Source organism: Crinia signifera, chromosome 4 (genome assembly GCF_055691185.1).
Source record: "Crinia signifera chromosome 4, ASM5569118v1, whole genome shotgun sequence".
Classification (NCBI taxonomy): Eukaryota; Metazoa; Chordata; class Amphibia; order Anura; family Myobatrachidae; genus Crinia; species Crinia signifera.
This window is the reverse complement of record NC_139220.1, coordinates 332,227,764-332,246,430: the sequence shown is the minus strand read 5'-3', so window position 1 is coordinate 332,246,430 and position 18,667 is coordinate 332,227,764. Positions and strand designations below refer to the sequence as shown.

General features: G+C 49.2%; 1 protein-coding gene across 1 annotated transcript in view; it reads right to left on the bottom strand.

Moving 5' to 3' along the window:
* Positions 1–17,881, bottom strand: part of LOC146075999 (uncharacterized) — a 28,869-nt gene extending 10,988 nt beyond the window's left edge. The window contains exons 1-2 of the mRNA XM_083185757.1: positions 17,593–17,881; positions 8,783–8,909 (exon numbers count right to left, since the gene is read on the bottom strand). The gene's annotated coding sequence lies outside the window, so the exon portion shown is untranslated. The remainder of the gene's footprint in view (positions 1–8,782; positions 8,910–17,592) is intronic.
* Between the last annotated feature and the right edge of the window lie 786 nt (positions 17,882–18,667).

Genomic DNA, 18,667 nt, shown 5'->3' with positions numbered 1-18,667 from the left:
ATGGGTCGAGAGTAAAAACGATGTGGGAGAAAAAGAGAGGGGAGATAGATGAGATAGAGAGGGTGAGTGAGACAGGGGTAAGAGGGAGGGAGTGAGACAGAAAGGGGGGAGGGGAAGGGAGTGAGATAGAGGAGCTGAGACAAGGCAAGAGGGTACGTGGAGACAAGGGAAGAAGAGGAGAGAGGAGGGGAGGGGCGAGGAGGAGAGTAGAATGGGAAAAGAGGAGTAGAGGGGAAGGGGGGACAGAAGAGGAGGAAGAGCGGGATACATGGGGGGAGGGGATATAGCAGACAGAGGGGTGTGCAATGATTTGAAACTTGGAACAGTGGCCAGGCATCACTTTAATTCCCCTCACCTCCCTCCCTGCAAGACTGGTCTATTTCTCACCTGCGTTGGAAGTAGTGGATGAACCTCCTCTACTCAAGCAGGCTCCGGCAGTGGTGGTGTGGGCGGTACTGTGTCCAGGTGTCAGCGGGTCAAAGCCCCAGCTCCAGCACTTGCAGTAGTGTGTAACTGCGTCCCAATGCCGGCAGTTTGTACACCAGCTGCAGCAGTTGGGGTGACCGGTGCAGTGTCCTGTTCCCTGGTGCCAGCTCCAGCAATCATGGAGGTGGTGGGTTTGGTGTACTGTGCGCCGGTGGGTCTATTGTGCACCAGCTGTAGCAGTCGGGTGATGAGTGTCTTCCCCAGCGCCGGCTCCAGCAATCGCAGTGGTGGTGAGTGTGGTGTTTTGCACCCCGGCAGGTCTCCTGTGTGCTGGCTGCTTGTCATCTGCGCTAATAGCCACTGAGGGGGTGGGGGGTGGGCACGGACGGCAACGCGGCAATATAGAAAATAATTAAAAGGGAGCAGGAGATAGCGTGCTAGGTCCTTGGGTCCCCCAAGCCCTCGGGCCCCATAGCAATTGCATCCCCTGCACCCACTGTAGTTACGCCACTGCACATGGAGCCGAAGCCAGTGCCAAAAGCACCACCATCTTCTACGTGACGTGCTTCATTTCTGATGTTTCCAAAGGCTTGAACCAGGATGACTTCAGAAATGATAACTCCCCCTTTGTGCCGTAGATGGCACAAAGGGGGGGGGGGTTGGATTTTCAGAACCCCTTGGAGAAAGGTCTGAATCTCAGGCAAGACCACCAACTTCTTTTGATAGAAAATGGACAGAGCCGAGATTTGAGCCGTTAAAGATTTCAAACGAAGGCCCAATTCCAAACCTGCCTGCGGAAACTGCAAGAAGCAGTCTAGTTTAAAGTCTGCCAATGGAAAGCTCTCTTTTTCCCACCAGGCAATATACATTATTTTCTCCAAATATAATGGTAGTGGGATGCAGTTACCAGTTTTCTAGCCTGGGTCATGGTACAGATTACAGAGGCAGGAAGGCCCTTGTGGGCCAAAATCTGCTGCTCAACCTCCAGGCTGCCAAATAAAGCTGCCCTAAGTCCTGGTAGACAAACGGGCCTTGGAGGAATAGGTCATCTCTGAAAGGTAGATGCCAAGGATCTTCGGTACTTGTGTACTTTCACGGCTCCCATCGCATGCCATATGTAGTGGCATGCGATGGCATGCGATTTTTGCCGTTTTATGCATTTTAAAAAAATTGCATCACATGCGATCGCATGCGATTTTTAACAGAAATGCATCCAAATGCAATGAAATTTGTATCAAACATGTTCAATGGCCCCCAAATGTCATTTTTCAGGCTGTACCACCCCCACTATCAACGCAAACCCAAAGCGTGGCGAGCGCAGCGACCTTTTCATACCCCCACTATCCACGTCGGCGCGGAGTTGAGAATAGAAAGTGTGGTGAGAGCAGCGAGCCACCGAGCCCGAAGCGTGGCGAGCGGACGCGGACACCTGTGAAGCCTGCTAGGGGACGTGGATACCTGTGAAAGTATCCGTGTCCACTCGCCACGCTACGGGCTCGGTGGCTCGCTGCGCTCGCCACACTTTCTATTCTCCACGCCAACGTGGATAGTGGGGGTATGAAAAGGTTGTAGGACGCGTACCGCTGCGCTCGCCACGCTTCGGGTTCGCGTTGATAGTGGGGGTGGTACAGCCTGAAAAATGACATTTGGGGGGCATTGAACATGTTTGATCCAAATTTCAATGCATTTGGATGCATTTCTGTTAAAAAGCGCATGCGATCGCATGTGATCAAATCGCATGCGCTGCGATCGCATGCGATCAAATCGCATGCGCTGCGATCGCATGCGATGCGTTTTTTTACTATGCGATGGACATCGTGGGAGCCATGATTGTACACAAGTACCGGATCTTCTACTAACATGGCCTGAAGATCCACGTACAAGGCCCTTCAAGGCCAGTCTGGTGCTCCAGTATTGCCTCTAATCTTAGACTTCGCACTCTCTTTAGGACCCTTGCGAGCAAGGGGATTGGAGGAAAGATATATACTACATTGTATGACCAACTTGTTGTCAGAGCATCGTCCACTTCCCAGTTGTCCACTCCTAGAGCAAAGATTGCTGAGATAGCCCTCACATGATGTTCTGCACATGAATCGTGGTGCTTCTCTCTTGTACGTTACGCTCTGTGTACCTCCCTGGCAGTTGATATACGCAACCGTTGTTGCGTTTTCCGACTGGACATGTATTGCTTGGCCTCTCAGCAGAGAGCCAGCCTGCAGAAGAGTACACTGCTCTTAATTCCAAGTTGTTTACATGCAACTTCTATTCCCGCAGAGTCTACTTGCCCTAGAAGTGTACCCCTTATGTCACTTCCCCCCAACCTAGCAGACTGGTGTCTGTCATGAGTAGAATCCAGTCCTGGAGCCCAAAAATCGGTCCCACCAACAGGTTGGAAGACTGAAACCACCACTGCTTGAGACGAAAGACTTATCCTCTTGTGCATGTGGAGGTGTGAGCCGGACCACTTGCTCAGCATATCCAATTGGAAAATACTGGAGTGGAATTTCCCATATTGGATTGCCTAGAAGGATGCCACCATCTTGCCCAGTAACCTGATACACTGATGGACTGAAATGAGGTCCTGAGCAAGAGCTTCTGCTATCAGTTACTGAAGTGCTATCACCTTGTCCTCAAGGAGGTATACCTTCTGGTCCACTGTTTCCAAGATCATCCCCAGAAATTGGATACATTGGCTCAGGACCAAGGAGGAGTTTGGTAGATTCAAGAGCCACCTGCGCATTGACACCACCTGTATGGTATGATTGATTGCGAGAATATATTCACCCTCCGACCTTGCTTTTAGCAGTAGGTCATACAGGTAGGGACTCACATTTATCCCTTGTGACCTGAGCAGGAGCATCATTTCTGCCATCACCTTCGTGAAGATGCACCGAGCTGTTGACAGTATGAAAGTCGAGACTTGGAACTGATAATCCCGTAGGGCCCGCAATGACTCCATCCTGAGTTTGAACACCTTTAGATAGGGGTTAAAGGATTTCAGATTCAGGATTGGCCTGACCGAACCATCCGGCTTTGGTACCACAAAGAAGTAGGAGTAATGCCCCAGACCCCGTTCCTGCAATGGGACAGGTACTATGACCCAGGATTGCATCAGCTTTGTGATTGCTTGCTGCTGTATAACCTTGTCCTTCACAGTTGCTGGAAGTCCTGACCTGAAATATCTTCAGGGAGTCGATCTGTTGAACTCCAGTCTGTAGCCCTGTGAAATAAGATCCATGGAACCTAGGCACGAGGCATCCCACATGTGACTGAAGTGCAACAGCCAAGCTCCCACCATGAGCATTTCTCTGGGTGGGTGAACACCGTAATGCAGAGGGCTTAGACGCAGCTGCACTTGAGCTATGGTCTTGGGTCCCCAACATCAGAGCCTTTCTGAATTTTTCTCATGGAACTCTATTGGCATTGTTACATAGTTACATAGTAGGTGAGGCTTATAAAGGCTTGCGTCCATCTAGTTCAGCGGTGGCCAACAGGAGCGCTCCTGAAGAGGCGAGAAGCCGCCGGAGGACGGCGCAGAAGACGGCGGCGGGGAGAACAGTTCCGGCGCCGCTGAAGAGGCCAGAAGACGCCGGGATCAAGACAGAAGATCTCCGGCGCCTTCTGGAAGAACAAAGAAGATGGCTCCCGGAGAGGCCAGCGGGGGTAGGAAGCAAAAGAGCTAACGAAGCTCCCCCCAGCGGCCTCTCCCAACACCAGGTAGGGGCCTTTGGTCTCCTACCCCCCATCCACCCTAGACCACCGGGTGTCAGGCACTAGGCCCGTGGGCACATTCAGGCCCTTCCGGCCTGTGGGCGCATTAGTCGGGCCTTCTTGGCCCGTGGCTCATTTGTTTGTTGGGCCCTCCTGGCCCTCTAAGTGGGGCTTTTAGTTAGGAAGCTGGGCTCTCCAGCATAGGTGTTGCACTGTGGGCAACACCTGTGCTGGAGGGCCCAGCTTCCTAACTGTGGGGGCATATGATGTTTGGCACTGTGGGGGGCATATAATGTTTGGCACTGTGGGGGGCATATGATGTTTGGCACTGTGGGGGGCATATGATGTTTGGCACTGTGGGGGGCATATGATGTTTGGCACTGTGGGGGGCATATGATGTTTGGCACTGTGGGGGGCATATGATGTTTGGCATTGTGGGGGCATATGATGTTTGGCATTGTGGGGGGCATATGATGTTTGTTATTGTGGGGGCATATGATGTTTGGCACTGTGGGGGGCATATGACTGGCACTGTGGGGGGCATATGATGTTTGGCATTGTGGGGGCATATGATGTTTGGCATTGTGGGGGGCATATGATGTTTGTTATTGTGGGGGCATATGATGTTTGGCACTGTGGGGGGCATATGATTGGCACTGGGGGGGAATATGATGTTTGGCATTGTGGGGGGCATATGATGTTTGGCACTGTGGGGGGCATATGATGTTTGGCACTGTGGGGGGCATATGATGTTTGGCACTGTGGGGGGCATATCTGGCACTAGGGGCATAAAGTTTTGTCATGTGGCCACTCCCCTTGTGTCATATGACCACGTCCCTGGCCACTCCCCCGATCACACCCCTTTTTGGCGCGCGCATGATGTTGGCTCTTTGGCTTGACCACCGATATTTTTCGGCTCTTTGCCTCTGACCGGTTGGCCACCCCTGATCTAGTTCAACCTATGTTTATAATAGTTTCTCCCTTGTTGTATAGTATGTTCCGATATTTTAAAGACAAGTTTATGTTACTTATTCGTACCCGTGAAAGTTTTTAATCAATAAATGTTTATCCAACCTTATTTTAAATGTATTTATAGTGTCTGCTGACACCACTTCTCCAGGAAGAGAGTTCCAAAGTTTGACTGTTCTGACTGTAAATAATTTTTTCTTCTAGATGAAGTAAATCTTTTTTCTTCTAATGTAAACTCATTCCCTCGCGTCCTAGATTCCTGTCTAGCAGAAAAAAGGGTGTTTGACAGTTCCTTATAGTGGCCCCTAATGTATTTATACATATTGAGTATGTCTCCCCTAAACGTCTCTTCTCTAGTGTAAATAGTCCCAGATTGCTTAATCTTTACTCGTAGCTTATATTCTCCATTCCCCTAATAAGCTTTGTGACTTTTCTTTGGATTTTTTCTAATTATATGACATCCTTTTTATAGTGCGGGGCCCAGAATTGTACTCCGTATTCGAGGTGCGGTCTAACCAATGATTTGTACAGAGGTATAATTACTTTTGAGTCCCTAGTTTCCATGCCCCTTTTGATACATGCTAGAGTTTTGTTGGCCTTTTTTGTTGCTATATTACATTGAGCAATATATTACATTGAGCACTACACCCTAGTTTGTTGACATTGGAGGCACCTCTGACCTTTGGGCACAACCTGGAAGCCCAAAAGGACTGCTGGCTAGGTCCTGAGAAGGGACGGCAGACCTGCTTGGATGCCATAGGGAGAAATGTACATTTCCCGGCAGTAGCCTTAGAAAGCCTTAGTAGCCTTAGAAATCCAGTCATCTAATTCGCTCCCAAACAACCTTTCCCCCATAAAGAGTAGACACTCCACACTGCATTTTGAGTCAGTATCCGTGACCCATTGACGTAATCACAAGGCCCTCCATGCACTTGTTTGGCAGAGTATGTGAGTGCTTGTATCAGTCTGAGTGTGGAAGATAGAAAGAAAAAGACCCTTTTTGTTGGGGCACTCTTGTCAGACAATATGATTGTTATGATAGCGTTCAGTCAATTAGAGGGTTGTACAAGTCCTAGGAATCCAAGTGGTAATTTAGTGTTTATTGGGGTGTAGTAGGGGAATTCCCCTATGGATTTTTTTCGTAAAACTTTGCTTTTATTAATTCTTTATAAAGATAAGTCTATACATCAGACACACACATACATAAAGACACACAAAACATATAATATTTACACTTCTTAGAAGAACACCTTTAGGTTATGAGTTTATGTCCCCTTGCTTGGGTAGGATAAATTGTTTAATCTTATTCGTCAGAATAGAGTTCAGTAGAAAAATCTACTGCAAATATTTGTGACACTTAGAGCAACAAAAAATATTGGTTAAATATTTGCCCCTCCACTCCTCTCCTGCACCTCACTCTCCAATCACACACACACACGCACACACACACACACACGCACAGTTTAGTTTCACTTCAGGACTGTCTGACCTGGCTACACGACCTGCTCTATCACTTTCAGTTCAGGACTGCCTGACCTGGCTACGCAACCTGCTCTATCACTTTCAGTTCAGGACTGCCTGGCTTGGCTACGCAACCTGCTCTATCACTTTCAGTTCAGGACTGCCTGGCTTGGCTACTCAATCTGCTCTATCACTTTCAGTTCAGGACTGCCTGGCTTGGCTACATGACCTGCTATGTCACTTTCAGTTCAGGACTGCCTGGCTTGGCTACACAACCTGCTCTATCACTTTCAGTTCAGGACTGCCTGGCTTGGCTACTCAATCTGCTCTGTCACTTTCAGTTCAGGACTGCCTGACTTGGCTAGACGACCTGCTCTGTCACTTTCAGTTCAGGACTGCCTGGCTTGGCTACACAACCTGCTCTATCACTTTCAGTTCAGGACTGCCTGACTTGGCTACACGACCTGCTCTGTCACTTTCAGTTCAGGACTACCTGGCTTGGCTAGACGATCTGCTCTGTCACTTTCAGTTCAGGACTGTCTGGCTTGGCTACCTGACCTGCTCAATCACTTTCAGTTCAGGACTGCCTGACTTGGCTACACAACCTGCTCTGTCACTTTCAGTTCACAACTGCCTGGTTTGGCTACAGAACCTGCTCTGTTACTTTCAGTTCAGGACTGCGTGGCTTGGCTACACAACCTGCTCTATCACGTTTAGTTCAGGACTGCCTGGCTTGGCTACATGACCTGCTATGTCACTTTCAGTTCAGGACTGCCTGGCTTGGCTACACGACCTGCTCTGTCACTTTCAGTTCAGGACTGCCTGACTTGGCTACACAACCTGCTCTGTCACTTTCAATTCACAACTGCCTGGTTTGGCTACAGAACCTGCTCTGTTACTTTCAGTTCAGGACTGCGTGGCTTGGCTACACAACCTGCTCTATCACGTTTAGTTCAGGACTGCCTGGCTTGGCTACACGACCTGCTCTGTCACTTTCAATTCAGGACTGCCTAGCTTGGCTACATGACCTGCTATGTCACTTTCAGTTAAGGACTGCCTGGCTTGGGCTACACAGCCTGCTCTGTCACTTTCAGTTCAGGACTGCCTGGCTTGGCTACACAACCTGCTCTATCACGTTTAGTTCAGGACTGCCTGGCTTGGCTACATGAAATGCTATGTCATTTTCAGTTCAGGACTGCCTGGCTTGGCTACACGACCTGCTCTGTCACTTTCAGTTCAGGACTGCCTGGCTTGGCTACACGACCTGCTCTGTCACTTTCAGTTCAGGACTGCCTGGCTTGGCTACACAACCTGCTCTGTTACTTTCAGTTCAGGTGTGCCTGGCCTGGCTACACGACCTGCTCTATCACTTTCAGTTCAGGACTGCCTGGCTTGACTACACGACCTGCTCTATCACTTTCAGTTCAGGACTGCCTGGCTTGGCTACACAACCTGCTCTATCACTTTCAGTTCAGGACTGCCTGGCTTGGCTACGCAACCTGCTCAGTCACTTTCTGTTCAGGACTGCCTGGCTTGGTTACACGGCCTGCTCTGTCACTTTCAGTTCAGGACTGCCTGGCTTGGCTACGCAACCTGCTCTGTCACTTTCAGTTCAGGACTGCCTGTCTTGGCTACACAACCTGCTCTGTCACTTTCAGTTCAGGTGTGCCTGGCCTGGCTACACGACCTGCTCTATCACTTTCAGTTCAGGACTGCCTGGCTTGGCTACACGACCTGCTCTATCACTTTCAGTTCAGGTGTGCCTGGCCTGGCTACACGACCTGCTCTATCACTTTCAGTTCAGGACTGCCTGGCTTGGCTACACGACCTGCTCTATCACTTTCAGTTCAGGACTGCCTGGCTTGGCTACACAACCTGCTCTATCACTTTCAGTTCAGGACTGCCTGGCTTGGTTACACGGCCTGCTCTGTCACTTTCAGTTCAGGACTGCCTGGCTTGGCTACATGACCTGCTCTATCACTTTCAGTTCAGGACTGCCTGGCTTGGCTACGCAACCTGCTCTGTCACTTTCAGTTCAGGCCTGCCTGGCTTGGCTACACGACCTGCTCTGTCACTTTCAATTCAGGACTGCCTGGCTTGGCTACATGACCTGCTGTCACTTTCAGTTCAGGACTGCCTGGCTTGGCTACACGACCTGCTCAATCACTTTCAGTTCAGGACTGCCTGGCTTGGCATAAAAAGCTCCTCTGCTCACCTTACTCTCCCGTATCACTGGCCGGCCGCAGTTTCCCACATACACCGGAGGGGAGAGGAGGATCCGGTTATATTTCTGCCTCCAGTTACAGAGATCATACAGCAGTCACGGCAATACAGATCTGCACCTGAGTATAAGGAGACAATGGTTATAGGAATAGCTCACATACACTGGTGTAAATTGGCGGCACTCACAGACTGGTCTCAGTAAGTCAGATAGTCCGTCACCTCATATAACGTTTCCCTTTATTCCAACCGTCGTCAGACACAACGGTATAAATGTTACCTTCCGGTGTAGGATCAAAGAGCGTGAATCTGCCCCGAATTTCCGTTCTTCTCTTAATGAACAGAGCGCATCCATCACCATGGTAACTGTAAATAATCAATACTGATCTAAGAGCACATCGTTTAGCTTATATTATACGGGTAGAGATACAAAGCTCGGAGAAGTTTTACAGCGATTTGGGCCAATTTCATCCATCTCCGATGGATCGGGCTGAGAAATTGGCCCAAACTAGATGTGTACAGATGGGGCCTCTCTCATTAGAGTGGCTCCCATCGTGCTGTCCGTCAGAACGGGGTGCCCACACATCCTAACCCACCAGCTACTGAGATATGGTGAGCTGGTGGCACAGAGGAGAATGGCCCCATCTGTATGACATGCCATCGGATCCGATGCGATGCCCTGTGCATATCAGGCCTGAGTCGAAGGTCGGACCTGCATGCGGGGAACAGGGGTCGCATGTGATACATCACTTGTGAAAGGGCTGCATACAATGTATCATATGTGTTCCTGCCACATAGGAAGCTCCCGGCTTTTCCTTACCCTCTTATCCTTTGAACTTTGCTATAGATATACTGATATACTGTAATATTTCTCAGTAACATTGAAATTGGCATTTTGAGTGTATTAATTTGGCAATTACAGGTCCTGAATAAACAGAACAGTACCTCCACATATCAATTGCTTTGAATTCCTTCATATGTGATAAAAAAGCTACTTTGCAGAAACAATTGTTTCAATTTGCCTTTATATTGGATACTGCTTAGATAGTTTAAAACAAACTGCTTAAAACTCCTGTTTGATACATTCCAAGTGGCTCTATACATAGATCTCGCATTTTGGGTGTATTCATTTGATAAATAGAGATTCTGAATAAACAGAAACAAGTATCTCTGCATATCAATTGTTTTAAATTGCTTCATGTGTGCTGAGAAAGCTACTTTTTATAAACGATTGTATCAAATTGCCTTCATGTGTAATACTGTTTAGATAGTTTAAACAAACTGCTTAAAAATCCTATCTGATGCATTCTAAGTGGCTCTATACGTAGATCTCTATACTACAACGGTTCTCTCATTCTGACAGCTAGAAACGCTGCCAGAGCATCAGAAAATAGTGATTACAACCAGTTCAGGACAGCAGAAACCGCTACCTGTCTCTATGGGCCTTATTCTGGTCGGTGCGGATGGAGCCGAATATGCTGGCAGGACCGTGCGTCCTAAACCCCACCTTTCGTACGGATCGCTCACTCCATCCGAATGCGGTAAGCCGCTGACCGCACGGAGCACGAGTGTATTTCTCATGAATACACCTCCTCCATCTCTTGGAACCTCCCCCATCATTCGATGGTCGCATACCATCGAATGCAGGACCGAGTGGTCAGGCAGCTCCCGCAAACTCAGACCACACGGGCATATTCTCCGTGCAAAAGCAGGGATCTGGGCGGGCAGCTGACATCCGGCAATGTCATATGTCCGCCCCCTACACGTGCGTCACGGCCGCATTACCATACGTACGCCCAGCGTTTTCATGGGAACGCCCATGAAACGCGGGGTGTAAACATATGGTAATGAGCCCAAACAGCCCTTCACGCCCCTCTCCACCCCCTGTTCTTAGTGTACACATTTCATGCGGAATGTGGCCGTGCGTCCCGTTCGCACATGCGCAGAGACGCCTCTGCACATGCGCAGACACAAAACATCGGCGGACCGACCGCACGCGGACACTACCGCACCAACCAGAATAAGGGCCTATAATTTATATATCTTCTTATATAGCAGATGTCAGACAGCAGAACAGATACTGTCTAATTTCCCAGACTCTCTCTATCTATAGGGGACATATACAGTGATATAAATCCCTACCCTACATTTATCAGACAGCCGAGCGGACACTCTGCACTGCAATAAATGCAACAGAGCAGTCATATGTGACAAGCAGAAGCTAATACTATCCTGCATCGATACCTCAGTGCCTTGGACATGGTGGAATCTCTCATCCAGTATTTGACGACTAGCGTATGATACTGGAAAGCAGAAATACTAATGCTATTCATTCTCCAAAACTTTCCACCTCCCTGCAACAACAGCTCTCTCTAATGCTTGTGCTGTAAATAATAATAATAATAATAATAATAATAATAATAATAATAATAATAATAATAATAAGTGTTATTTGCAGTATACAGCATTTTCTCCCAATAGGAATCAAAGGGGGAAATTTACGAAGATGTTTATTCTACTTCACATGTGATGTTGCCATGGGCAACCAATCAGATCCTGTCTACTATCTTCTAGAGGGTGTGAAATAAATAAGAAGTGGATTCTGATTGGTTACCCATAGCAACATCACATGTAAAGTAGAATACACATCTTAGTAAATTTCCCCCATTCAGTCTCTCTGCCCTCTAGGTTTGCATCTCTACCTGTATAGTATAAGCCAATCAATATGCTCTTAGTGTTGCTTAGTTACAGTCACCATGGTGATGGATACGCTCCCTGGACACTGCTGTCTCTGCACACAGATGGGTCTAACCATTAATAGAACAGTGGAAATCTGATGCGGATTCACGCTCTGTGGGGGAAGGTCACTAAGATGGGAATTCTATTTCACATGAGATGTATTACTGGACCGCAGCCATTGTGAACCCTTTGAAGTTGGTCATACTAAGATCTAAACTTCATTTCATTTAGTTGTATTACCAAAAGTTCCTCTGGGGAGTTTGTTCGTAAAACCCGTAAAAATTGGGAAATCAGTAAATTTTACTTTAGTTGTACCAGATGCTGGCTGGTGGCTTGTAGCAAGGTGTCCCTATCAGTTGTTCACAATGGCTGCAGGCCAATAAACCTGGATGTGTGTGATACAAAGGATACACTACTTGTAGTGCAATGCTGATTGGAGGGACATTGGCACATCCACTAACTGGAAAGCGGATAAAGATCCGATATCGACTAACACGTACTTTGGCATTTGTTATATACATGCTGAGATGTCCCTGGGGGTCATATTATGTTGGGATGACTACAAGACCATTCCGAGATCGCATGGCCAACCACAGGTATACTATCAGACTGGCTTTAGAGACTGGTAAAATGGACAAACCAGTGGCAAAACATTGTCTGGAAAATGGACATGTACATAGGTACTGCCATTAAAGAGAGACCTTATCCACTAACGTAACATCAGACTGCAAATATATTAGCAGCATATCCAGGAGAAAGGTCTTCCGCCACCCAGCCGGTTGGTTTATCCACAGAAAACACACTAATTGGTATTTCTTTCATTTGTCTACTCAACCAATGGAGTGGGGCACTCCTCTCACATTGTACAGATGGCTTAACAAATAATCTCCATTTGAATGGGAGAATTAACTCCACATTAGAGTAGGTGAAACCTATTTATAAGGAATAAACCTATTTATGATAAGGAATTCTCATTATCCCTTACTAGGTGTTATACTGTTTCAAGGACTCACTTACCACCTAATAGGAATTAATTCCTCTTGGGAAAGACTGCCTTATTAAATCCTTACGATCCGGTATGTAATTAACCACATTATCTTGTATCATAAATGGTATATCTGTTTTGCTGTTCCATGTCTGTTCGCCTGTCTCCATTTTCTCCCTTGATGTTTTTATCCCTTTCATGTAAATAAATCATGACATATATGTAGCCAAAAAATGTACTGTACCAGTATGCCATTATGTAGTCCATTTGGTACTTATGTATTATCTGGGCTCCCATGTTAAATGCACCCCATTTTTTCATACCCCTACTATCCAACTACGCATGGAGTTGATTTAATATAGTGTGGCGAGCGCAGCGAGGAATCCAGATATTACATAAGTACCGTCCATTTTTGTTTTTTACAATTTTTAAACAAATTTACATTCTAAATGTCATCAATTATTTTTTTCTTTATAGAGGGCAGTCAGTGTGGTTAGTGCTATCACTAGTACGGGATGCGGTCATTTGGTCTACAAAATGATGGTCGACATAGGTCTAGATCGACATGGGAAAAGGTGAACATGATTCTAGGTCAAAAGGTCATTAGTTCGACCGTGTCTAGGACGACATACAAAAGGTTGACATGGGGTTTTCCACAGTTTTTTAACTGCCCTGTGCCGACAGGCGGTATTTCATACCCTACCATCCACTAGGGCACAGGTCTTCAACCTGTGGCCCTCCAGATGTTGTGGAACTACATGTCCCAGCATGCCCTGACAGTTTTGGCATGCTCTTATAGGAAAAAACGTGGCAATGCATGCTGGGACATGTAGTTTCACAACATCTGGAGGGCCACTGGTTGAAGACCCATGCTCTAGGGCGTGGTGGGAGAATAAAATAGTGAGCCGAGTGTAGCGAGGAGATGTGGTGCAATTTAAACTGTGTCCATGTCGAATGTGTTGACATTCGGGTAAAAAAAAACAGTGAAAAACCCCATGTCGACCTTTTGAATGTTGCTCGAATCCCGGGAAGGGGGGTCCGAAAATTGCGGGAGGGGGGGTCGCGGGGGTCCGAAAATCGCAGAACGGGGGGGGGGGGGGTGCCGTGAATCGCGGGAAGGGGGGTTGTGGGGGTCCGCCAATCGCGGGAGGGGGGCGGCACGGGGGGGAAGTGAATCATGGGAAGGGGGGTCCGCAAATTGCGGGAAGGGGGGGCGCAAATTGCAGAAGGGGGGGCGCAAATTGCGGGAGGAGGGCGCAGGGGGGGTGTCATGAATCGCGGGGGCGTGAATCATGGGAGGGGGTAGTGGTGGTCTGCAAATTGCGGGAGGGGGGTTGTGGTGGTCCTTGAAATGCAGGAGAGGGGCTGCGAATCGCGGTAGGGGGGTCATGGGGGTCCGCGGATTGTGGGAGGGGGGGGGTCACACGGGGTGCCGTGAATCGCGGGAAGGGGGGGTCACAGGGGTCCGCAAATCGCGAGGGGGGGGCGCGGGGGCCCACGAATCATGGGAGGGTGGGTTGCGGGGGTGCGGGCAGACCTGCCGCTCACCTGGTGGCTGTGGAGTAATGGTGGATGGTGGCAGTGTACTGTAGCCCTGGATGGGTGGGGGAAGGTGATGTCAAGGGGGTGGTGGTGTGTATAACACTGGTCTTTTCCCTGGGGGGGCGGGTTTGTGTATAACGCTTGGTGGGAACTTTGTGTGTATAACGCTGTCAATCACTCTTCTAATACCACCCAGCATTATACACAGTGTGGATGAGTGACAGATAAATATAATGAATGGCTAAATATTTAAGCAGTACTATTTTTCTGGAAAAATAGGTCCAGGAACTCCAGGTCTGGGGGTGGATCAATTAAATAAAAAATAATATATATAATAAAGAGAGAGAGGGAGGGTGAGATAGATGTATATATTGTATTTAGAAACAAAGGCAATCACAGGTGACTTTAAAATCAAACTTATGGAAAATCTTATGGAAAGTACATTTTTAGTTCCTGATGTCATATTTAATTAGAGGTTCAGGAACTGAGTTCCTGCTGGTTCCTGCTGAAAAATAGCACTGTATATGAGATATTAGGCATGGTCAGACTAATCACATACCTTGTTGGGTATTACAGACCCTTCAGGACCACAGTAATCTCTGTAAAGGTGCCCACACACTAGAACATTTTTTGGACGATTGGCCGATTTCCGATAAATTGGCCGATATATCATCCGATGTTTACTGATAATCGGTCGAACATCGGCCGGTTTCGGTCCGATGCGCGCTCCCGTGGATCTTTTGCTAAATCTTCTGATCTTACGTGCTGCATGAAAGATCAGATGATTTGACAAAAGATCTATAGGAACGCGCATGGGATCTTAAGAAAAATCTCTGGTAAAGAGGTGCGCTTGCCTGAAATATTTTGTCCAGGACAGACAAAAGATTTGAAGGCTAATTTATGCGCACATCTTATGATTGCAGATCTTTCTAGAGTGTGGGCACCTTTAGTACAGGAGGAGTGCTGCTTCTGTCCCCAATCCTCCCCCTCCCTGCTGCACCTCTGATAAGTCTGTGTTCTCAGCCCGAGTACAGGGTGAGATTAGTGCAGCAGTACCCCATCCTCCCCCTCCCTGCTGCTGCTGCACCTCTGATAAGTCTGTGTTCTCAGCCCGAGTACAGGGTGAGATTAGTGGAGCAGTCCCCCGTCCTCCCCCTCCCTGCTGCTGCTGCACCTCTGATAAGTCTGTGTTCTCAGCCCGAGTACAGGGTGAGATTAGTGCAGCAGTCCCCTGTCCTCCCCCTCCCTGCTGCACCTCTGATAAGTCTGTGTTCTCAGCCCGAGTACAGGGTGAGATTAGTGCAGCAGTCCCCCGTCCTCCCCCTCCCTGCTGCTGCTGCTGCACCTCTGATAAGTCTGTGTTCTCAGCCCGAGTACAGGGTGAGATTAGTGCAGCAGTCCCCTGTCCTCCCCCTCCCTGCTGCACCTCTGATAAGTCTGTGTTCTCAGCCCGAGTACAGGGTGAGATTAGTGCAGCAGTCCCGTCCTCCCCCTCCCTGCTGCTGCTGCACCTCTGATAAGTCTGTGTTCTCAGCCCGAGTACAGGGTGAGATTAGTGCAGCAGTCCCCCGTCCTCCCCCTCCCTGCTGCTGCTGCTGCACCTCTGATAAGTCTGTGTTCTCAGCCCGAGTACAGGGTGAGATTAGTGCAACAGTCCCCAATCCTCCCCCTCCCTGCTGCACCTCTGATAAGTCTGTGTTCTCAGCCCGAGTACAGGGTGAGATTAGTGCAGCAGTCCCCCGTCCTCCCCCTCCCTGCTGCTGCTGCACCTCTGATAAGTCTGTGTTCTCAGCCCGAGTACAGGGTGAGATTAGTGCAGCAGTCCCCCGTCCTCCCCCTCCCTACTGCTGCTGCACCTCTGATAAGTCTGTGTTCTCAGCCCGAGTACAGGGTGAGATTAGTGGAGCAGTCCCCCGTCCTCCCCCTCCCTGCTGCTGCTGCACCTCTGATAAGTCTGTGTTCTCAGCCCGAGTACAGGGTGAGATTACTGCAGCAGTCCCCCGTCCTCCCCCTCCCTGCTGCTGCTGCTGCACCTCTGATAAGTCTGTGTTCTCAGCCTGAGTACATGGTGAGATTAGTGCAGCAGTCCCCGTCCTCCCCCTCCCTGCTGCTGCACCTCTGATAAGTCTGTGTTCTCAGCCCGAGTACAGGGTGAGATTAGTGCAGCAGTCCCCGACCTCCCCCTCCCTGCTGCTGCTGCACCTCTGATAAGTCTGTGTTCTCAGCCAGAGTACAGGGTGAGATTAGTGCAGCAGTCCCCCGTCCTCACCCTCCCTGCTGCTGCTGCACCTCTGATAAGTCTGTGTTCTCAGCCCGAGTACAGGGTGAGATTAGTGCAGCAGTCCCCCGTCCGCCCCCTCCCTGCTGCTGCTGCACCTCTGATAAGTCTGTTTTCTCAGCCCGAGTACAGGGTGAGATTAGTGCAGCAGTCCCCCGTCCTCCCCCTCCCTGCTGCTGCTGCACCTCTGATAAGTCTGTGTTCTCAGCCCGAGTACAGGGTGAGATTAGTGCAGCAGTCCCCTGTCCTCCTCCTCCCTGCTGCACCTCTGATAAGTCTGTGTTCTCAGCCCGAGTACAGGGTGAGATTAGTGCAGCAGTCCCCCGTCCTCCCCCTCCCTGCTGCTGCTGCACCTCTGATAAGTCTGTGTTCTCAGGCCGAGTACAGGGTGAGATTAGTGCAGCAGTCCCCCGTCCTCCCCCTCCCTGCTGCTGCTGCACCTCTGATAAGTCTGTGTTCTCAGCCCGAGTACAGGGTGAGATTAGTGCAGCAGTCCCCCGTCCTCCCCCTCCCTGCTGCTGCACCTCTGATAAGTCTGTGTTGTCAGCCCGAGTACAGGGTGAGATTAGTGCAGCAGTCCCCGTCCTCCCACTCCCTGCTTCTGCTGCACCTCTGATAAGTCTGTGTTCTCAGCCCGAGTACAGGGTGAGATTAGTGCAGCAGTCCCCCGTCCTCCCCCTCCCTGCTGCTGCTGCACCTCTGATAAGTCTGTGTTCTCAGCCCGAGTACAGGGTGAGATTAGTGCAGCAGTCCCCCGTCCTCCCCCTCCCTGCTGCTGCACCTCTGATAAGTCTGTGTTGTCAGCCCGAGTACAGGGTGAGATTAGTGCAGCAGTCCCCGTCCTCCCACTCCCTGCTTCTGCTGCACCTCTGATAAGTCTGTGTTCTCAGCCCGAGTACAGGGTGAGATTAGTGCAGCAGTCCCCCGTCCTCCCCCTCCCTGCTGCTGCTGCACCTCTGATAAGTCTGTGTTCTCAGCCCGAGTACAGGGTGAGATTAGTGCAGCAGTCCCCCGTCCTCCCCCTCCCTGCTGCTGCTGCACCTCTGATAAGTCTGTGTTCTCAGCCCGAGTACAGGGTGAGATTAGTGCAGCAGTCCCCATCCTCCCCCTCCCTGCTGCTGAGGAATGTACAGCAGCACACAGAGCACGGCCAGAGCAGTCCCGGCTTCCATGTGAGCTAAGTAACTATAAGGAAGCCCAGGGAATGTGGAGGGCTGAGTGGCTGCTGATGTACAGGCTGCTGCAGCACACATACACATACCTGCTTCTATCCGTCACCCGGGTCCCTGCAGATATCAGGCAGCACACAATACAGCAGCTACAGGAAGCAGTGAGCACTACCCTGCTGCTTGCAGACCCACCCACCTGATCCCTGCACAGCAAATCACGAGCCAGATTTGTTCTGCAGCGTCCAATCCACGACTGGCCCTGAGAACAAGGCAACAACCTCAAAAACAAGCTACCCACAACTAGCAGGGAAAACAAGCTAATTGGGAAAAACAAGCAGAATTATAAGCGGAATTGGCCACACTGGTGCACTCTTATGCATTTCCCAGCTATCATTGCACTTCCTGTTTGTGTCAGTCCCCACCCCCTTTTTATTCTAGAGAGGTGTATACATGGCGATGCTCCGGTGGCCATTTTAACTAAGGGCAAATCCAAGATGGCTATATTTACAGTTCTTATATAGCGCAGCATATTCTGTTGCACTTTACAATTGCAAACTACAGTGATTAAACAAACTGGGTAGATACAAACTGACATGGAGGTAGGAGGGCCCTGCTCACAATCTTACAATCTATAGGGATAATAGGAGGGATACATAAGGATATAATTCCATAGCATGGCAGTCCCACCAGATTACAGGACAGTTCTGGTGGGATGCAATTAGATATACTGTAAATCAATGTTCCCTCTAAGTTTACTAAGGCTGTGTGCGGCTAAAGATTTTGGCTGCGCAACTTTGGAAGGAAATTTAAATTTTTGTGCGTCACTTATATATAACTGGAAAATGACATTCAGCATTTGTGTTAACTTTACTTCAAAATGATATTAAACATTTCAACATTCAAAACACAGCACACACTGTAGCTAATGGGTGAAACACACATTAATTGAGTCCACAACTGCAAAAAGGGACCACTGCTGCTTTGTGCGCTCTATTGTAATGTCTGTGCGCACGCTCGTCGAGTGCGCTCTGTTGTAATGTCTTTCTAGAGTGTGGGCACCTTTAGTACAGGAGGCAGTGCCGTCTTTCCCATTGGGCACGATGGGCAGTTGCCCGGGGGCCCTAGGACCTAGGGGCCCCCGGCCCAGCCCAATGGGAAAGATGGTGG